Here is an 8,297-nt window from a genome sequence, read left to right on the forward strand (position 1 = left end):
TTGTATATTTTTCTGCCAAGGGGTGAGAACGTAATGATTGCGAAAACGATTATTTATTTTTGATAATTATTATTTTATTTCAGTTAGTTTTTCAATAACTGTCGTTAGTTTAGTTTCGTTTTAGTTTTTCAATTATTTTGACGTTTTTATTTTATTTCAGTTTACGAAATAGTTTTTTTTCATCAATCGTTTTAGTCTTAGTTTTAGTTTACGAAAATAACCTTGGTACATAGATAGAAATTGCTCAAAGGCAATAAAAACATAACGGTCCATTATGTAAGATCTTCATACACCTCTGAAAACATGTGTATATTATATTGCATTTCTGTCAATAGATCCTCCTAAATATTACACACTGCACCTCTAAATATTATTTTACCATAAATTTTGCGTCTGAAAGGGAAACTCCAACAAATGCATATGCAGCCACAAAAATAACTAGGTCCATGCTTTTTTATTGCTAATTGTTCACTGCATGTTTTTAGTCAATCCTGTCACAAGTTTTTTAATGCCAAAAGAAGGTTTGCGCCGGTGCAAGTTGTAGATAAATCTGGCCCTAGGCATCATAAACTTAACAACTTTTGTAAATGTTTTTAGAGAAAAACATAACACTCTAAACAGCTGTCACACTAGATATTCAAGTTGTTCTGAACACAACAAAGCCCCACAGAACCATGCGGCTTGTTGCAAATGAAAACAATGTGTCCTCAAACCGGCTCAAAATATTCTCTGATAGTAATATCTCTGGATAAAATCAAAGTCTGAAGATAAAAAATACAAGTCCATCATAAACTACGCAATTTCCTGTGAAATCTGTCAATTACGACCGGCCAAAAATCTTTACACTGCTTCTAACTTTTGGGAACTAACGTCGATTCAAATCAGGACAAAATTGTGTAGTGTATTCCAGCCTGAAGTCGGAGTTTGCGATGTTGAATGGAAAAAAATCCTAGGTGTGTTTCTCAGTTGTGTTTATTAAAATAGTTAACATTGTTCCATAAAGTCCAAACACCAATCCAAGTGGCGTTTGGCAGGACACATTATGGCCGCATTACTACACAATGAGAACTTCTCTTCACACAAACACTGAATGACTCATCCACAGTAAACTGGAGGGGGTCAGCAGTGCTGCTAAATATAGCTGTGAGACCGGCCAGAATAAGCATCAGAAATAAAAAAGAAACCCCTCCAACGCTTTTCCATGTGTGCGCAGAGAATGCAGGCATCAGGAGTCAGCACAAAGAAAACACTGTGAGAGCCGCTCAAATGAGGAAAAGGAAAGAGAAGAGGGAAAATTCCTTTACCATTCCCAAAAATTATCCCACATTTTTAACTTTCCCAGAAAGCCAGCTAATTCCCAAGAGGTTGTCCCTGAGCACAGCACACATGGCCTTTGCCCCTCCCACTTCCCCTCATGCCATTGGCCCATAAACCAGAAATCAAAATAGCTTGCTGTCAACTACTCGGCATTTGATGAGGTTTATTTGATTGAATTTAAAGTCAAATCCCCAAAAGATGCAGATTTACTTAAAAGTGGTGCTCATCAAGGATTTAATGCAATTTAAAAGCTGACTCTCTGGTTTCCACGTGACCATACAGTTACTTCTCAGAATCTACTTGCCATTTTTGATAATATGATTCAACCCAATTAGTAAGACATGCAGTTACAATGCGTTTTTATTAGATTTCCGTGAAACTACATTAGCACAAACCTTATGCATCTTTTTCAGAACAGCAGATGTTTGGATGTCTGATTCATGGTAGCTTACTATTTTCATCAAGCAACAATGTGGCAAACAATGACATAATCTTGTTGATCATTTCGAACAATGACCAGAGTGATGAAATAAGCAGTTTCATAGTGTTCTTTTTGGGTAAACAAACATATCAACACCAGACATCAGTGCTACAGTTACTCAAAAACAAACTGGAACAACGACAGCTGTGTCAAAGACAAAATAGAGTTTTCAAGATAAATAATGAGAAAAATGTTAAAGATCTATGTGCCTATCTCTATTCATGTGGGTTTGAAACCCTTTTTATAATTTAATTTTCATATTTTTCACATAATTAAGATTTTAATTTTCAGCATGACTGTTACATGACTGTAATGTGGTATAACCATAAAGTAACAAATTATTTTTCTTGAATACATGCGAGCGTACATCTAAATCATTATTTTCAAAAAAGATTTTTAAAGGAATAGTTCACCCAAAAATGAAAATCTGCCTAAAATGCACACACCCTCAGGCCATCCAAGATGTGGATGAGTTTGTTTCTTCATTAGAACAGATCTGGGGAAATTAGCATTACATCATAAACAATGGCTTGAAATAAAAAACGCCTCAATGATGGATTTGTTTCCTACAAACCTGCAGCTTTTCATTTCACACCATATTAATTGATGGACTGTAGTCATGTGGATTACATGTGGATTATTATTATGATTATTGCATTTTTTATCTAATGGCACACATTCACTTCAGAGGATCCATTGGTGAGCAAGTGACGTGACGCAAAATTTCTCCAAACTCATCTACATGTTGGATGGCCTGAGGGTGAGTACATTTTCATTTCATTTGTGGGTGAGCTAGTCCTTTAAATATAAATATATATATATATATATGCATATTAAATCATATATCATTCATTTTTGGGGAGTCACAGCACATAACATTTTGCAACCTGAACCTTGTCATGCAATAAAATCATCTGATAATTTAAGAGACTTCTTGACTTTGACACTCAATCTTGAGGGTACTTTTATGATGCATTTCCTGTTTCCTCCGCCATGTTTCTGCATTAAGTTGCACCAAATGACTTTGATTTGGCAGACAATATTTATATTATTTAACAATGCATGCTGACTACTAGACTTTCCCATTCAGTAATATATTAAAGGAGATGGTTCAGAGAGAACCGACATATGAGGAAAACAGGCACAACCCAACGAGTCATTTTGCACAATCTTATCAGAACGCATCCCACGCAAGTTCGTTGACCATTTGAGAAGCTTAAATTTTGGTTTGGCCGAGCTGACTTACTCATTACATTGACGGCTTTTGATCTAAGGACACCTGAGCTTGGATATGAATCTGGTTCATCAGCATCAAAGCCTGTGAGGTCGCATCACATGACATCTCAGTGGAATGTTATTGTGTCATGTGAGTGGGGGTGGGGTGGGGTGGGGGGGCTTATTTGTCCTGATTCTCTTTTCACCAGGCATCTGTTTGAAATATGAACTCAAAAAGCCAGGAAGATGTTTAGTTTAACGGAACAGTGATATCTACTTAAGCAATGACCTCATTCTTATTTGTGAACTTTACATTTCCAAACTACAGTTCTAATGCACAAAATAACATTTACCCGATGATAACAGGTAACGATAACAAGCTTGAGGCCGCAAACTTTAAGTCAAACAGGCGACGCAGCAGACTAAGAAAACAATGTCCAGACCACCAGGGACACATCATGCTTACAGCCACTATAAATACCAGGACCTACAGCTTTCAAGTCCAGCTGTAGTCTAAAGATCCTGTCTTAACTGTAGACGTGTGGACATTGACCAGATGATGGAAGGTAGTATCAAAACACTGCCCGTTGTTTTACACAAAGTCAAAGAATTCCTTTAAATTGATTCACAGACAGAGAACGGTCCTCACCATTTATCTTTTCAGCACACGCTGTTTGACGAAGGACATGTGTGTGAAATATGCTGTGGTGAACTGACACCTGCGGTGGGTAAGATTCAGCCTGTCATCAATAAAGAATGCTTTATTTTGCAAGTCAACGTCCATAGCATGAGCTATATTTAGGCGAGAACAGACTACGTTGTTCAGAGAATAATATTTGATCATTATAGATTAAATACAAAAATGTGAGCCGAGAAGCCGCGAAAATAAGTTTGCATTTGATGCCATGCAAGCTAACAGGCATGGATAAACAAAACACGTGGCTGTGCCATTTAAGAGCTGCTTGCAAATATTATTCTTAAATCATAACACACATTCACTATTTTCACAACTCTGTTTGTCTAGTTTGCCTGACATATTTCCATTAATATGACAAGCTTAAATAAATATCAATAATAACAATCTGGTTCATCCAGTCCTGGGTGGCTGTCATGCTCTTCTTGACTACAATGACGGCAAATAGACAGAAACACAATAACAGTATTACTGTAAGTGTACAATAATGATACTGTAGGTCGAAAATGACAACCTATTAAACTGAATTTAGTGAATATTAATGTATTCAATATTGCAAGAAAAGGTGGCCTATAGTCCATACTATATTTAGGCATAAAACTGGGCTAATCAAGGATTTTCTACCAGCAGTAGAGAGTAATTGGTCAGGCCTGTGGCAGTAAACAATGGGAGTGTTTTAGGCACCACACCTCCACACAAATCACGCTAAAGCTAAAGGTCGCTGCATGTGAACGCTCAACAATGCTGCCTTGCAGACACACCCATAATGCCAAGAGTGTGTCTATGCTCAACAACAATTTAATGAACTCTCAAGACGGTTTCACTTGTTTATGGTAACAAATACTCGACTCAAAACGCACTCGGTGACCTCACACCTGTTGAGTTAGAGCGAAGCACACAATTTATTAATTCTATGCATCTTAAATGACTTTTTAAATTTTTTTTATTTTTTTGTTAGAATACTCTTTGAATGCTTGCGCTGTACAAAGTGGAAATGTGCCGCTGTTGCTTTTAGAAGCTATTTCAATTTACAGTCCTTACAAATTATTTGTTTTGTATCCTACAGTCATCAGGTTGATTTTATTCTTGAATAAAACCAGTGTATGGAAACCAGTGTATGATATGCATGCAAGCAGTCAAAATTTAATTCAAGTATATATATATATATATAAGAGCTGTCAAACGATTAATCGCGATTAATCGCATACAAAATAAAACTTTTTGTTTGTATAAAATATGCGGGTTCTGTGTATATATATATATAAAAATACACACACATACAGTATATATTTTGAAAATATTTACATGTCTATATTTATATAAATGACGAATGTCGTCATCTGAACTTTCTATAACCGAGAACTGACGCCACTATTATCAATGTAATGGTGCTTCTAAATATTCCCTAAAATTACTCTAAAAAGTTCTGAAAGTTACATGACACCGTTTCAGCAGCGAAAATATCAGGGGGGAAAATCGGTATAACAGTCCTTCAGTTAGATAAGAGTTCAGTTCGTGACTCATTATTCTGAATGATCGCGCAGGTATTTCATATATAAAGAGTCACGTGCAGCATATTACAATGACTGGAGTGTCCTTCACTCCCTCAAGCGCGCGGCTGTTACATCTTATAGATACACCAATGAAACTGTATAACTATCTTACCGCTCGTTTGGCTTCCAATTGAAACGTGTTCCCACACGTCTAGAATACAATACAACTCCGACAGGGCACTTATTTTCTTTCTTTACTGGAGTAGCAGTTGCTGCTGTGGGTAAAGATGGCCGCTCTTATTGTGTTGTTTAGCCGGTGATGTAATGAAGTTGTGTTAACCCTTCACAACACTTCCGAAGTGATTCCACATCAACATTCAACAGTGCAAGTCATATAGTAATTAACATAACATCTTATTCTGAATGATAAACGTAAACAACAGTCTACGCAGCAATGCAATGCCCATAGATGTAAAAAAAAAAATTATATTACACTGCTAAGGAGAGATTTTCCCTCTGAGGCGCACACTTAGCCTATGTGATTTAGTCAAATCATGTTAGACCTCTGTGCTGAAAACTATTAACTGAAATTTATTAAAGCTGATTTTTATAGATGTAGTATATTTAAATATATTTATAGAAAGATGTTCTGGAGTAAAGTACTTTTATAATGTCATAGGACTGGTTATTAGTGTGCTGCTGAGAGATTCATAAGCTCATATCAGTTACAGACCCTGATGTGAACCCTCAGCCTACTTCTAAATGTCTGTCACCAGTCCAAGTGGGCTCTTAAAATAAACAGTCAAAATTACATGACGAGAAATAAGATAAAGTGATGAACTAAGATAGGCCTAAGTATGAATAATAATAATAATACAATAAAAACTTTATGAATATACACTGAATTGTACCTATATTTCTGTATGCCACTGCCACCTTGTGTGCTTTCAAAGTCAGTTCATGCCCAACAGTGATCATTACACGACCATATCCAAATATAACAACAGGAACATTTCTTGAGGAACTGATACAGCTGTGGGCAGCAAAACATTCCAGCTCATTACTCACAAAACTACATTCAAGCTCCTTGTTGTCACCGAATTTTTAAAACAACAATACTTTGTGTGCTTCCCCAAGGTTGTTGCAGTTCAGAATGATAATATAATAATAACATGAAACTGCACTGTATAGGAGAATGCACTGAACACATGAAAGCAGAATAGGCAAAATAGGCCTATTTGTGCAAAATGCAATAACTGTAGGCTATATACTGTATGTGGGTAGTTAATACATGTCCATGGACTTTTATATTATATGGTCAACATATTATTCATAAAAAGCATTATGAAGTAATTAGCAAAATGCTGTTTAAAATGGTTTTAGATTGAGTTTAGCTTGTTATGGCATGACCTAAAAAAGTGGTTCATGTCAATGATACAAAAGGTACAAAAGCTTTTATTATTATATCATAATAACATGAAGCATTAATGAACTAATATATACACTTCAGGTACAAATGTGTACTTTAAGGTACTAAAATGCACACTTCAGGGGTAAATGAAAGATATACCTTTTGAAAGGGTACTGTCCCAGAGACAGATTTTGTACCTCTGAGAGTTAGGATAGCGCACCCAAAAATGAAAATTCTGTCATAATTTACTCACCCTTGCAATTCCAAACCAGTATGACCAACTTTCTTCTGTGGAACATAGAAAAAGATATTTTGAAGAAACCAAACAGCGTTCCAACTGACTTCTATAGTAATTTCTTTCTCTTTTTTTTTGGCCATACAATGGAAGTCAATGTTAACTGACAATGACCCTCGTTTCTAATGGTAAAATGGATCTAACTGAGCAGTAAGTACACAAGTGCACACACACACACACACACACATGTAAACACTCAACTTAATTGTGAAATGTTTATTGATGGGAAAGCATATGCTGTCTGACGGCGTCAGACAGTGAGAATGGGGGAGGTTTGAGGAGCGTTATTTGGTGTGTAATGAAACCCTTCTCAATGGATGGATGCTGAAAGCTGAACATCTGCATCTAATTTAGTGCCCCTCCTATGATGACGCGGGAACGTCGCCGTTTATAGCTGAAGCATTCATGCCATCCGTGAGTTCTTAGAGTGCGATGGTTAAAGTCCTGCCAGGCCTCAGAATTCACGCCACATCCTGCAAGCGTCCATAATGACATCCCATGGTGGAGCGAAATGTCACATTGTTAATTGACATGCAGAAGGGTGTGTGCGTCCATCATGCCAACCAGACCAGAGGGTCTGACCTAGAACATTCGTCTAAGTGAGAGCAGAAATATGACCCAACCGCTGGGCTGAAGAAGTTGGGTTAATGGTGATTTATTAAAGCTCAGAACATAGAACATGAAGTGACTTCACAAGCTATAGCTATAAGTCAGATATGGTCTCACTATAAAAAAACTCAAATAATTCACTTAAAAAAATGAAAATTATTTTATTTATAATTGTATGTACTCATTGTCATGTTGTTCTAAAGCAGTATACATTATCTTTAAAAAAAAAACCCCACAACATTTCCCATCTATCTCACATTTAGGTACATATTGGAATGAAAGGGATGGATCATGGGTGGATTATCAGTAAAATACATTTTTTAATTTTAGTCTGTTCCATATAACTTCAGAAAACTATATAGCACATCAGTCATTCAGTATGGACTACTTTCATAATAGTTCATTTTTTAATTTTAATTAAATTTTTTTTGTAGACAATTGTTTTAGACTTTGATGTGTAAATAAAAAGCTTTGTGGACATTAAAAAAAATTGAAAAATAACTGCAGTGAATAATGTAGATAAAGGCACAACTTAAATTTTTTGGTAAACTATTTAATATAAAAAAAATAACATTTCGATTATACTATTTATATCACTTTTTTATTAATTAATTAATTAATTTTTTGACAGTATGAAACTTGAATCAGCCACACACATTACCATTCAAAAGTTTGGGGTTGGTAAGATTGTTTAAAGGGGTCATATGATGCGATTTCAATTTTTCCTTTCTCTTTGGAGTGTTACAAGCTCTTGGTGCATAAAGAAGATCTGTAAAGTTGCA

The 8,297-nt window shown here is 35.8% G+C and overlaps 1 protein-coding gene across 3 annotated transcripts in view; it reads right to left on the reverse strand.

Moving 5' to 3' along the window:
- LOC107572174 (MKL/myocardin-like protein 2) overlaps positions 1–5,505 on the reverse strand; it is a 38,011-nt gene extending 32,506 nt beyond the window's left edge. For all 3 annotated transcript variants that reach the window (XM_016258586.1, XM_016258583.1, XM_016258584.1), the window contains exon 1: positions 5,373–5,505. The gene's annotated coding sequence lies outside the window, so the exon portion shown is untranslated. The remainder of the gene's footprint in view (positions 1–5,372) is intronic.
- Between the last annotated feature and the right edge of the window lie 2,792 nt (positions 5,506–8,297).

The sequence above is a fragment of the Sinocyclocheilus grahami genome, unplaced genomic scaffold, assembly GCF_001515645.1.
Source record: "Sinocyclocheilus grahami isolate Dianchi unplaced genomic scaffold, SAMN03320097.WGS_v1.1 scaffold1711.1, whole genome shotgun sequence".
Lineage (NCBI taxonomy): Eukaryota > Metazoa > Chordata > Actinopteri > Cypriniformes > Cyprinidae > Sinocyclocheilus > Sinocyclocheilus grahami.